Here is a 14,490-nt window from a genome sequence, read left to right as displayed (position 1 = left end):
TGACTTCCTACTTTTGCATTCCTGTCCTCTGTGATGAAAAGGATATCTTTTTTGCTGTTAATTCTAGAAGGTCTTGTAGGTCTCCACAGAACCAGTCAACTTCAGCTTTTTGGCATCAGTGTTTGGGGCACAGATTGAATTACCATGCTGTTGAATGGTTTGCATTGGAAATGAACTGAGATCATTCTATCATTTTTGAGACTGGACCCAAATATTGCATTTCAGACTGTCTGGTTGACTCTGAAGGCTACTCAATTATTTGCAGGGATTCTTGCCCACAGTAGTAGATATAATTATCATCTGAATTAAATTCTCCCATTCATATCCATTTTAGTTCACTGATTCCAAAGATGTCAATGTTCACTCTTGACATCACCTGTTTGATCATGTCCAATTCACAGAAATAAATATAGATAGTTGTTTCTATTTTCACAATATTCATCATGGTTTTCTTTTGAATGTTGTATAATCTAGTTGGGCAAGTGCAGTTAGACAATATGTAAGTGACTGAACAATCAGATTTTTTTCTATTTTAATAGTTACTTATCATATCAATTAGATTATCAATAATAGATCTTTTTATGTACCCTATATTTGAATTCTTAACCTGAAATGAACTACAAATAATAATTAATATCACCTACTGTTAAATGATTTTTGCTCATTTTATTTTTTACAGAAATTGATTCCTTGTTATGTTGAAACTTATGGCAGAATTTTAAGTTATTTCACATTCGTTACTTTGAAGGACTTTGCAAGATATTAGTAGTCTAACCTGTTTTGGGTCATATATTACCATGGTATGTCTTCTCCATACTTTTCCTTTAGAATATAGTGTTATTTTAAATGTAAACCTACTGATTTAACTGTTAATTTCACTTAAAGATACCTCTACAGATATATTTCATAGAATGTTTGACCAAATATCTGGGTACTGTGGCCAAGCAAAATCACCATCCAATTAATCACTACATCTAATGAAAATAAAATTCATCTAAAGTAAGAATTATCAAACACTAAATTATAAATGATAAAATAAGATCTATTTGCCATATTCATAAAAGTAAAAAGGGGCACACTTATCCAATATTTGTCATCTAACGATACGTTATTGTAGCCATAGGACTATTTGTAGCTACAGTTTTTCTCCCCAATGTACTCATTAAATAAATGTTTCCTGTGTACATGGCATGTTTGCACATTTCTCCACTGGGCCTTCCCTCTCAAGCCATTCCATAGTGGCAACACTTAAGACCCAATGTTGCTCCTTTATGTAATAGGCTTTTTTCTTTTTTTACCACTTCCACCTTTGCAAACTTACCCTTCTGTTTAAAATGAATAAGATTTGGTGAGTATACATTTCCCTCACCATTCTTTCTTATACTACTTGTCTATACATTTTGAAGGCATACTTCATATGCTGAAAATGGAAATTTCTATATTCCTACTTCAACTGAAGATAAAGTTTTCTATTTTTTCAGCTAATATTATAGAAGAAAGAGGGATAGAAATAACTAATTTGACATCCTTGATAGCTCAGCTGGTAAAGAATCTGCTTGCAATGCGGGAGACCTGGGTTTGATCCCTGGTTTGGGAAAATCCCCTGGAGGAGGACATGGCAACCCACTCTGGTATACTTGCCTGGAGAATCCCCGTGGACAGAGGAGTCTGTCAGGCTGCAGTCTGTGGGGTCATGAAGAGTTGGACACAACTGAGCGACTATGCATAGCACAAATGAGGGAAGGGAATCCTAAGACATTCTTTGGTTCTTAATATTTGAAAGGCTTAACCACAAGAGAAAACATCATGAAATTTAAGTTCTAAATTTTTTTTCTATTATTCTTGTTTAAGAATGGATGATTATATCATCCAGAGATGAAAATATCAACATGATAATGATTGTTTAGACAGTGAGAGTGACAACTATGCTAAAACACTCTCCCATATCAATACCATAAAAAATAAAAAAGCTTGTAAAATCAGAGTTTAAAAATTGGAGAGATTTTGAAGAAAAATGTGATTTAAGGTTCATCATTGGTGTTATTGATTGTATTATGTTAAAAAGATAGTTAAGAACCTTTAACTTGTAAGTTTTCAAAAAGAATTACCATTTATGAAGTTTTTAAATTGAAGAGATTGCCAAACAATAAAAACAGAGCCCATTTCCTTTATTTTTCTAAATTTGTTATGAAATGAAGCTATAGTTACTGTAATTTTTCTCATTGCTAAAATATAGATATTATATATTCCATTCTTTTTATAGATATGCATAGCATTCTTCAGTTTCAAAGTCTATTACAAAAATGTTGGTAGTTCTTTATTTTTTCTGCTCTTTAAGATATTTAAGTTTGTTTTAATGGAAAATATCAGCCATTTTCTTTTGAAAACTTGGCTTGGGAAGAAATACTCTTTATTGTAAAAGTAATGACAAAAATTACATGTAGATAATAAGAAAACATGACACCTGAGTAAGATATATAATTAGGAAATTTGGCAGGAAATGGGGAAATAAAATCCATAGACAATTTACATAATTGATGAGATCCTTACAACTATTCACTTTTAAATAATCAGTGACTTCCTATAATTTTAGCAATTAACAATCACATGGAATTTTTCTGAGCAAAGAGCTTTTTACATTTTAAATGATACTCTTTGTTGAAAATATTTATCTAAATTAATTATCTGAGTCCTAATTTCAGAATTCATAAAGAATTTTCTCTTTTCAATATCCAAGATTATGCCTTATACATTTCTAATTTGATATTTTAATAAAATGAAATAATAGATGTTAGAGGAGTTGCTCTGCTGTATTTAATACAGAGTAAAACAGACTGACTACAAAAGTGATACATGTTTTAAAACTTTCATGTTTATGGCTATGTCTTTTTATACTGATTTTTTTGTTCTTAGTGCAGTATGGAATAAATACAGATGTAATCACAACCTTGGAATGTCGACTTTTTTAATATTAATATATTTTTAGTTCTTTAGAAAGTAATCAGTTTTACTAAGTGGAAAATTCATCCTATTTATCCTACCACCTATTGGTGTTTCATAAACTTTCCTCAGATTTTTATAATGCAACTCAAATCCCAAGTGATTGATTATGAGTACTCAGGGAACCCCAGTGGTGCGACACTAACACCAGCCAGGAAAAATGTAGAGAAACTTGGCTTCTATGAAATAGCACATGAAGAATTTAGACCTCTTTTATTAGTATTTTGTAGGGTAAACTTCAATAGGTATTTAAATATGGTTGGGATATTAGAAGTAAAATATGATGCCCTCATTTGTGGGGCAGTAATAGCTGTAAGGCAGTGATCGTGTTCTGAAGACTGCATCGAGGGTCATACAAATACAGGATATTGGTGTGGTCTTTTGGCATTTGCCTTCGCATTATCTATGACTTTTTCTTTTTTCTAATGAATGGTCTCTTCACATTATATTACAGAAAACTCAGGAAAGATGAATGCAACTGAAGTGTTTGATAAACAAAAAATGCAACAAATTGTTATTTTACCATCACAGTTTTTATAGCATTTCTGTTGAACCTCTCTTTATCCTTGATTGTAATCCTAAGGATAACCCTTAGTTTCTCTTGTCACCATCAGCTCTTAATGAATAATTTCATTTTCAGGGAAAAAAAAAAAGAATCTAGTCTTGCCAATGTTAAAACATTGATTTATTAACCAATTAAAACTCCTTTGCTCCTGAGCACAGACCTGATCGTTTGGAAATCTTTAGGGAGGAAGGACATTAGAGCATGGCTGACTTCTACCCTCTCCAGTGCTATTTACTGACATGTTTGCTCTGTTCTTTTAGGGTCAAGGCTTATGGGATTTAAAATCATTTTTACTTTCATGAGAGGTCCTAAGATTTATTGGTTTGGGTGAATTTCTTATCTCTTACTTAAATTCAATATCCACAAAGTTTTTTTTTTTTTTTTTTTTTTTTTTTTTTTTTTTTTTTTTTTTTTTTTTTTTTTTTTTTACTTCCCAGTCATCTGGGAGGCTGGTTTAGCATCTACCCTTGACAACCTGCGCTGGGAGAGCTGGCATGGGGTGAGAAGCCACATTATGCAGTGTATTGCACTCACACACTCTCCCAGGGGAAGGGAGGCCTCATAAACTGTGTAAACCCCTGCCTCTGGATATAGGAGAGGGGGTGGGTGGCAGCATTCCTGGAGCCCCCCTGCCCCAGGTGATTTAGGGCCGAGGCCACCGGAATGGCCAGTCCAGACAGGCCCCAGCTGTCCCTACTCGAAAGCACTGCCCCTGCTCTCCCAGTAGACACCAGGGACTTATTGTCTAGCTTGACTGGAGTAAGGGACAGGGTCTGGGTGGGGCCACAGCCCAGCCTTTTTCTACAGAAGCTCCAGGAGACCACCCTGCTTCCAAAAGTTAATTCTGGCCTCCAACCTAGCCAGGCTTAACCCTGAGAACACTGCCTAAAGATGAGAAGGGGCGGGGAAGGGAAAAAGGGAGGGGAAACAGGGATGTTCTGGGAATAGGGTGGGTTGAGTTTTGCATTGTTGTTGTTTGCTGTTGTTACTAAGTTGTGTGGGACTCTTTTGCGACCCCATGGACTGTAGCCCACCAGTGCATGGAACAACTCCACTGTCCATAGGAAAGACTTTTGTCCCAGGCACAGTACTGGAGTGGGTTGCCATTTCCTTCTCCTACAAAGTTTTGATGATGTTGTTCTATCAATGTGGCTTCTGTTTTCCTAGCAGAACTTCATGTTCTAAACTACCAACATCGTAAATCTTACAAATTCCAAGTATCATACTGATATAACTTGCATATAACTGGTTTTAGGGAAAACTTTTCACGGTAATGAACAAGGACTAATGAGTTTATTATCTGGACATGCTTAGCCTTATTTCAAGGAGAGCACTTCAAAACCAGTTCTCAGAATATATAGATTGTACCTTTACATGAAAAGCAGGAAAGTCCCAAATAGAATGGGCCCCAATTCCAATTCAAGTCAAATTTTGCTTCTACTTGTGCTAGGCAGGCAGAGAAAGGTCTCCTGTTGGATGATGGGAACTAACTAATTCCGACAGATTCAGGAACAGCGCACTGTTTTGGTTAATAGGATATACTCACAAGCTAGAGTTCTCCACCTCTATTCAGTCGTGGGTGCCTCAGAAATGGTGCTTCACTTCCCTCTGTTCAATCTCCACAACTGCAAGTGGCAGTAATGGTAATACCTATCTCAGAGTCACTAGGGGTTATAAATCACTTTACTTGTATAGTGCTTTAACCAATGTCTGCCTCAGAACATTACCTGAGCTTATTAAATACATGATTAAGGAGATTTGGGTGTTAAGTCATGTAGCTTGATTAAAAAGGAAAGTTAACATCTTGAGCAATAGGATATCATGAATACCTTAATAAAACATTTAAAGTATTTAAGGGTCACAGAAGTTTTTCTTCACCTCAGGGTTACATTCCCTATGTAGTTTTCCATGCAGCAGTAAATTTAGGAAAAGAGAAACAAACAGCAAAATCTTTCCTGGTACTTATGAATACTTCTCTGCATGTTCTCTATTAGTAATTTTGAAAATATCTTTTCCTATTTGTGTTACTAACAAACTCTAGAAGCATTATAATCCAGTGTAGGAAGGCTCAATAGCTGACATAGTATAAGGAAGTAAGGAAGTATTAATAGTTCTAGGAAAATCATATAAATAGAAACCAATTAAGATTTAATATTGGACATTTAAAACAAGTTATCTTGCTGCTTTGTGGCAGAAAATTTCTCCCTAGACAGGCTGGGAAGAAAGCCTCCCTCTTCTTTAACAGTGTCTTCATTTCTCAGAAACAGTGTCCCTCAAATAACAAATGTCTCTTAATTTATCATATATTATAGTTTTGAGTAATTAAAGAAGCCCATAGTCTATCCTGTTCAAAATAATCTATCAAGACCCATCATCTCAAACTTCATCAATAAAGCAAAATCTTTATAAATAGCAGTCTACCTTTCTGTGGTCATTTAGTCATGTCTGTCTCTTCATGACCCCATGGACGGTAGCCTGCCAGGTGCCTCTCATGGGGATTCTCAGGCAAGAATACTGGAATGAGTTGCCATGCCCTTCTCCAAGGGATTTTCCCAACCCAGGGACTGAACCCAGGTCTTCTGCATTGCAAGCGAATTCTTTACTGTCTGAGCTACCAGAGAATCAATTTATCTTTTTATTATATCTATTTACTAGAATTCCTAACAGTGTCTAATAAACAGCTATACTGTTTATATCTATACCAGAAATTCTAAGAAATTTGAGTGGTCTGTTATAATCATAGATTCAACATTTCTCTTACTGAACTCATCTTTTACTTTCTGCCTTAGAAGTCTCCTTCTTGTATGGGTCACTTATTTAAGATATTCAAAATTCTAGCAGTGGCTTACATAGGACCTAAATTCATGCTTGGGTCCTCCTTTTAGTCTTATACAAATCTGGGATCACACCAATACTTCAGTGGTTTTATATCTCTCAATAATTAGTTCTTATTGTTCCCATTGACATTGTGACAGTCTTGGCTCTCATCACAAAAGCACAAGGGATGACTGAAATAATAGGCAAACAAGTTTTCTGTCTTCATCTTCTTCATATCTCCTATACTGATGTAAAGTGTGTCGAGAATCTCAACAGTTTTTAGTAGCTGGTGAGTCAAAAGTGACCAGCTTTTCTTGTGTAAGTCTCTTAGATGGCAGTTTAACAACATTCATTCTGGTCTTTTACATCTCAGGTCCTCACTGGGAATATATTCAACTTTGAGCTTTAACCTACTTCTTTCTCCCTTCCAGGATTTTCCTCATTTCTCTGCCAAGAAATTCCTCCCCTCCCCTAAAAGTCGTACAATAACTATTTTAGACACAGTAAATCCTTCCTTCTCACAACTCAATAATAGTTTTTGTATCAAATATGATAGTCATATATTGTAACTATGCAAAGTAAAATCCTTGTTCCACTACTGTTATATTCTTTCCGAGTTCATATTGACTAGTTTAGTGTACTTCATTTTCTACTTGAAGAGGACAACTACTTTTCTTCGAATTTTAGAAAGTGAAAATGGCAAAATTATAAGTTTGATATATTTTGTCAGAGTTCTAATTGTATGATTTTATACTGGTGGAATGTGGAAAATATCTCAAACTGGCTTGATGCTGCAGGAATAAAAAATAGTTAAAAAGTAAATAAAGAGTCAATAATAATACTATCCAAAGACAAATTACTAAATTTCATACAATATAATATTGATTCCTAATTATATAACATTGGGTGATATAGACTAATACATGTTTCTTGATTTCCAGTTTCTTTAAATACACAGAATAAAACATCAAGAAACTGCAAATTGTTTCACATATCCTTAGGAAAGAAAAATTTGACCTAATCACATGGTTTTTTTTTTGAAAGCTAACTTGAAAAATGGAAATAATCAAGGTACAGAAAGAAAACTTATGGGAAAATAATATATATATTTGTTATAGATAGTATATATACATATATTTCACAGCAATAGAACCATGCTTTCTTGTTATATTTATATATTTTTGCATAAATGGTTTGATTTTCTTTTCTTTTACCATCAATATACATTTTCATTCTTTGTTTTTATGCTTCACAAAATCCAGTTTTCATTTATAAAAAGTAATTCCTTTATTTAATACAGTGTATGGAGAAAAATATGCAAAGTCATTTTCTTGACTTTTGTCATTATGTTAAATTATGTGACAAATTTCTCCACATTTTAATTTAATTATTTAACTGTGGTTCACTGATTTCAACCATGAAAATGATGACAAGTGTTAAAGGAATTAGATTGTCATTTACAAATAAACTGTTCTAAATGGTTCTAGTTCTACATAAACTATGTGGCAAAAAGCAGTAGTTTAGAAGTCTCCACAGCTGGGGAAGAAAAATAAAATTAATAAGTTAGATAACAATAGCAGGATTTCAAATTGGGGGGGGGGAACAGAGAAAATTAGGTTACTGTTTTGGTTTTAATTCTATAGATTTCCAGAGAAAAGTTTCAAATGAAGCAGAGATAGCCAAAGTGTCACTTGATAGAAAACTATTTTCTATGGATGGATTTGAAAACTGCTTTTTCTGTTTATATATTAGCTTAAATTGTAGGCTTACTATCATCACATTTGAAGCCTGTCAGATAAAAGTATATGAAAGGATTTTAGTTTCAGGTCATAGATTTTTAAGTCACGTAAAATCGAATACCCCTGGAGAAGAGAATGGCAACCCACTCCAGTATTTTTGCCTGGAGAATTCCATAGACAGAGGGTCTGGCGGGCAATTGTCCATGGGGGTGCAAAGAGTAGGACACACCTGAGACATTAACACACACACAGACACACAGAATCTAATACATAGAAATCTATATATATATAAATATATATAAATTTATATATATATGAATCTAATAAATAGAAAGTTTGTTAAAATTGATTTAAAAATATTAAATATCATTTGGATTTTTATAGAGTTTTGGATGAGGAATAGCTTCTTTATTTTATTTAGAAAAAGAATTACTATTAATATGCTGTGGAGTTTATGAAAAAACTCAAAGTTAATTAGATTATTTGACAGCTCTCTTGGACAGACTACCTAAAGTTACTCAGAGTTGTCACTTTCATTTATCAGTGATAAGGGAAAGAAGTTCACAGTAGGAAGTCAAAATTAACATTCTTGTGGACCATACATTAGACTTTATTGCTATTTTTAACTTTATTATATTAGGAAAATGATAGAAACTAATCAGTAAAAATGCACATGTATTGTTCTATACCACTTTCTTTTGGAAACACAGTGAGATTTGGAGCCATAAGAGAGAATAATTCTGAGTGGCCTATACAGAGATCTTTGCTAGTATATTGGTAAATAACATCAAAATGTATTTAATTACGTAACTTGGTCATAGTCATATTAATTATAAAAATGTTGTCCTTGTTATCTAAAAATCAACATTATATTTCATCATAGATTACGACAGAAAAAAATGAATTCAGATTTAGAATGTTTGAAAACTCAACTGCATTTCTACTATAGTATAATCAAGCATTAATAGTAATATATGCCATATAATTTGTGGTTTGTCTTGTGCAAATTTACCTGAAAATAACTCAAAATTATGAAATACTATTGAGAAAATTTTATTACATAAAAATGTCATACTAGGTTCTGTAGGCATTAGGGTTAATGATTAAATGTGACCTTAGCCTTCCTTGAGTTTATAGTCCTATGTAAAGTTACAAAAATATTAGTTACTATAAAATTTTTCTAAAAGAGGCTTTTAATCTAGATTAAAGATGAGAACAAAAGGAGAAAATGGATATGAAAAAATGATAAAATAGGGGAAGTCATCTCTGAAAAAGTGACTTCCAATGCTCAGACTTATTAGGGACATAAGTTAGCTAAAGGAAGACATAGGGTGAATTATATATTGGATAATATAAAGAGTGAGGGATAGTAAATAAAAACAAGAGAAAAAAAATTTAATAATTGCCTCAATTTCCAGTAGAGAAGGCCAGGAGGCATTTTAACATTATCATGTCAAAAAATTAACGTGGGTTAGACATGGTGGTGGAGAGATTCATGCACATGAAGTGTGACTGAAGCCATCAAAATGGTAGAGATCTTTGACGGAGAATATGTCAAGGCAGAAGCTAAGGGATATCTGACATTAAAGTGAAAGTGAAAGTGAAGTTGCTCAGTCATGTCCGACTCTTTGTGACCCCATGGACTGTAGCCCACCAGGCTCCTCTGTCCATGGGATTTTCCAGGCAAGAGTACTGGAGTGGTTTGCCATTTCCTTCTCCAGGGGATCTTCCTGACCAAGGGATGGAACCCAGGTCTCCCACACTGTAGGTAAATGCTTTACTGTCTTTAAAACACTCTGCAAAGAAGTTGGGACATTTGTAAGAAACAGATAGGAATATCTATGGGATTTAGAAGAAATCCAAGAAAATTTGAGCCTAGTGAGACGAAATAAAGAGGTATTATCCATAGTATTATTTATGAGCGTTTTGTGATTATAGAACAATAACATCATTATTCATCAACTCATAAATTCTTTTTTCAAATGTACATAAAATATTAGATAGGAATGAATAAACATAACACAAAAAATTTAATCCTTGGATATTTAGGATATTTTCCTTCTTTTCAGCTTTCCATATATCATGTGATAAATCTAAACTTATTGTTTTCAAAAGGGTTTATATATGATCCTGAGTTGCTTTCACCTGTGAAGCAGAGATATTTTGAAGTGTGTCTAATAAAATAAATCCAATGAAAATGATTAGTGGGTTCAGGCAGTTATCAAGAAATTGTTCATTTTAAACAGGTTCTAGGAAAAAAGTGAATATACAAAATTAAATTGGCATCATTGAACATTCATAAGTATTTATTAAATGAGAACAAAAAAAAAATTGGAATATTGGAAGAGTATTTTCTTCCAAAACACTGGAAGATGTGAATGTGTCTAGTAAATCCTGCTGGGCATTGCTGTCCTCTAACTTAAGGAGATATTATGGCTTTATTTTCTCTTGTGGAGGAAGATGAAGAAGTCTCTTGGCACACTTAGATATTTTCCACCATCCCCCCATTAAATTTACAATTGAAGTTTCTTTTATATTAGAGAAGTTCCTTCTTGTGAGTAGAAGAGCTGTTGGACAGAATTAGAGTGTTGTTTTCACATAATCCTCTCATAAAATGATGAGATGCTATAAAATTAAAGCCCATTACCAAATCCTCTGGATATTTATAGTATTTTTTCAAGACATTGAAAAAAAAATGTTCATCAGACACCCAAGTTGTTGTCATTCTAAAGCAAGAATCATTGTTTGCTTCTTTACAGGTTGACCATTAAAAATTGAGTATATCTGCTTGTAATTTACTATTTTCCCATATTAGTTTTAAGTAATACAATGGGTAGAGAAATTTCTGAATGTGTTACATTTCTACCAAACAAGATAATGAAATTTTATTTTCTATGTTGATAAATACATTATTTAAACATCAGAAGGCCCTTACTAAAATTGACATAGTTTGTTGAAATGGAAAAAGTTTTGGTAGTTTAATTGTACTTATTTTGGAATCTATATTATTTTAGCTATTTAAAAGACATACTCAGTATCAAAAACTAACATACAACTCTGTCAAAAAACGGGCAGAAAATAGACATTTCTCCAAAGAAGACATACAGATGGCCAAGAGGCACATGAAAAAGTGTTCAACATCACTAGTTATTAGAGAAATGCAAATAAAGACTACAATAAGATATCACCTCACACTAGTCATAACAGCTCAGTTCAGTTCAGTCGCTCAGTTGTGTCCGACTCCCTGTGACCCCATGAATCGTACGTAGCACACCAGGCCTCCCTGTCCATCACAAACTCCCGGAGTTTACTCAAACTCATGCCCATCGAGTTGGTGATGCCATCCATCCATCTCATCTTCTGTCATCCCCTTCTCCTCCTGTCCCCAATACCTCCCAGCATCAGGGTCTTTTCCAACAAGTCAACTCTTCACATGAGGTGACCAAAGTATTGGAGTTCCAGCTTCAACATCAGTCCTTCCAAAGAACATCCAGGACTTGTCTCCGTTAGGATGGACTGGTTGGATCTCCTTGCAGTCCAAGGGACTCTCAAGAGTCTTCTCCAACACCATAGTTCAAAAGCATCAATTTTTCGGCGTTCAGCTTTCTTCACAGTCCAACTCTCACATCCATACATGACCACTGGAAAAATCATAGCCTTGACCAGATGAAACTTTGTTGGCAAAGTAATGTCTCTGCTTTTTAACATGCTATATAGGTTGGTCATAACTTTCCTTCCAAAGAGTAAACATCTTTTAATTTCATGGCTGCAGTCACCATCTGCAGTGATTTTGGAGCCCAAAAAAATAAAGTCTGACACTGTTTCCACTGTTTCCCCATCTATTTCCCATGAGGTGATAGGACCAAATGCCATGATCTTAGTTTTCTGAATGTTAAGCTTTAAGCCAACTTTTTACTCTCCTCTTTAGTAGCCATCATCAAAATATCTGCAAGCAGTTCTTGAAAGAGATTGGAGAAAAGAGAACCTTTCTATACTCTGGTGAGAATGTAAATTGGTACAGCCACTATGGAGGAAAGTGTGAAGGTTGCTTAGAAAACTAAAAATAGAGTTACCATATGATTCAGTCATCCCATTCCTGGGCATACATTGGCAGGAAATCATGGTTTGAAAGGATATATACACCCCAATGTTCACTGAAGCACAGTTTATAATTGCCAAGACATGGAAGCAACCTAAATTTCTATCACAGGGGAGTGAATTAAGAAGATGTAATATGTATATACAACTGAATAGTATTCAGCCATTAAAAATAATGAAATAATGCCATCAGCATTAACATGGATGGACCTGGAGATTATCATACTAAGTGAATAAAGTCAGACAGAGAAAGACAAGCCTCATATGATTGCTTATTTGCAGAATCTTATAAAAAAGATGATGCAAATGAATTTAATTCCAAAAAGGAACAATCTTACAGACCCAGCAAACAAATTTATGGCTACCAAAGGAAAGGTGGGAAGTGGCATAAATTGGGAGTTTGGGAATAACATATACACATTTCTATATTTAGGTAACCAATAAGGACCTACTGTATAGCACAGGAAACTCTGCTAAATATTTTCAAATAACCTAAATGGGAGAAGAATTTGAAAAAGAATAGCTATATGTACATGTTGAACTGAATCACTGATAGATACATGTACATGTTGCTGTAACCTGAAAGTAACACAGCATTGCTATTCAACTATACACCAATATAAAATTTAAAAAAAAATATAAACTTAAAAAAAGATACACATGGATTATATTGTTTCTCTTTCTTCTTTGTTTTTTATAATTTTTTTAATTGTTCTTATGTGATAAAAGCAGCATTGTCAAACTGCATTGACAGAACTTGAGAGCACTGCCACAGCAGCCTAAGAATACAAATTTTTAGGGAGCTTATTCTCATTAATGTTGGGCTGGCAGAACATCAACTGTAACTTGTGTAGGAAACAACAAACCACACCTGAATAGAATATTGGCAAATAGCTCTGATAATAAAAAGGTCAGTTAATTCACTGTAATGCTGCCATTTACTTGGGAACCACTAAAAAAACAACCAGGAATGTAAAATGCTACTATTAATAACATAATAATAAATTAAGTGTTCTTTCAAATAAGACTCAGGCTTGATTGGAGGTTTGGAAATATGACATTTAATATCACATTTTCCATTCATTTCTGTTTGAATGATCAGCCAAATAATCTATGAATTTCTACAATCTTAAAAATAATCTCAAAAATAGGTTTGATTTTCAGTTGATCAGAAATAATTATGTAAATATTGACAGTCCATGGAATTTTAAAGCTTGGTTATGATCGAGATGATTATCTTATTTTATAGATGAATAAATAGATTAAAGATAAACCTAGATAATGATCTTCTGATTCTCAAACTAATGTTTTTGAATGTAGGGTATTGCTTCTCAAATCAGAGATATTTAGACAAGATGAAAGAATAAAAGGCACATGGATGAGCAAAATTTTCTCAGTATGTAATTCTACTTTTCTCTTTTTTTCTATTCTAATTTTGTCATTATTAGTTAGTCATATTGATATTTAATTAAACATAATTTACTTGAACTCTTTATTTGGATTTCATTACTACCTACCAGTATCCATTACACCTTGTAAGTTATGTAATCTACTTTCATTTTTTTAAAACGTGTGGACTAGAACTTTGAATTGAAACTGATCCAGCCACTGACCTCTTCAAAAGAAAATACATGAAAATATCTTAATGTTGTCATGTAAAGTGGGATAGTTAGATTATATAATCTCTAAGATTCTACCAGTTTTTAAATTTCTGATTATATGTTTTAAGTCAAAGTCATATAGGAGCAGCAATAAAAAGAGGTTTGTACTATAAAAAGAGAGACATTTTGTATTCACATAAAAGTTATTTTTAGAGAATCAGAGAGGTTTTTTTCTTCCCACATAAGTGTGTTACATGTAAAAAAGCTATTACCATATATAACTGTAGAACTCTTGAGAATAAATTCTTACTGATGTCTCTAGCTATACTCCATTACCACATTGACCAATCTGGTTTGAATCATCAATATGAACTCATGTTTAGCTTTATTTACACACAGATAATTTCGTATAAAATTTTTTTTTGTATATAATTTCTAATATTCTTAGATAAAGGAGGCAGGGATGAGTTTAAGACTGGGGCTGGAAATATATAAGATGATCTTGAAGTTTATTCTCATGCCAGAAAGTAAGAAAGTGCTAACACACACAAGTGATGAAATGTGTCAAAGAGACACAAGAACCAACAGAAGGAGTTTCCAATGGCCAAGGATGGAACAATCTGAATGACAAAATAGTGTTGTTTTACAACTCACAGCATACAATAAAATA

Source organism: Cervus canadensis, chromosome 4 (genome assembly GCF_019320065.1).
Source record: "Cervus canadensis isolate Bull #8, Minnesota chromosome 4, ASM1932006v1, whole genome shotgun sequence".
NCBI classification, from domain to species: Eukaryota; Metazoa; Chordata; class Mammalia; order Artiodactyla; family Cervidae; genus Cervus; species Cervus canadensis.
Note: the sequence above shows the minus strand (reverse complement) of the source record.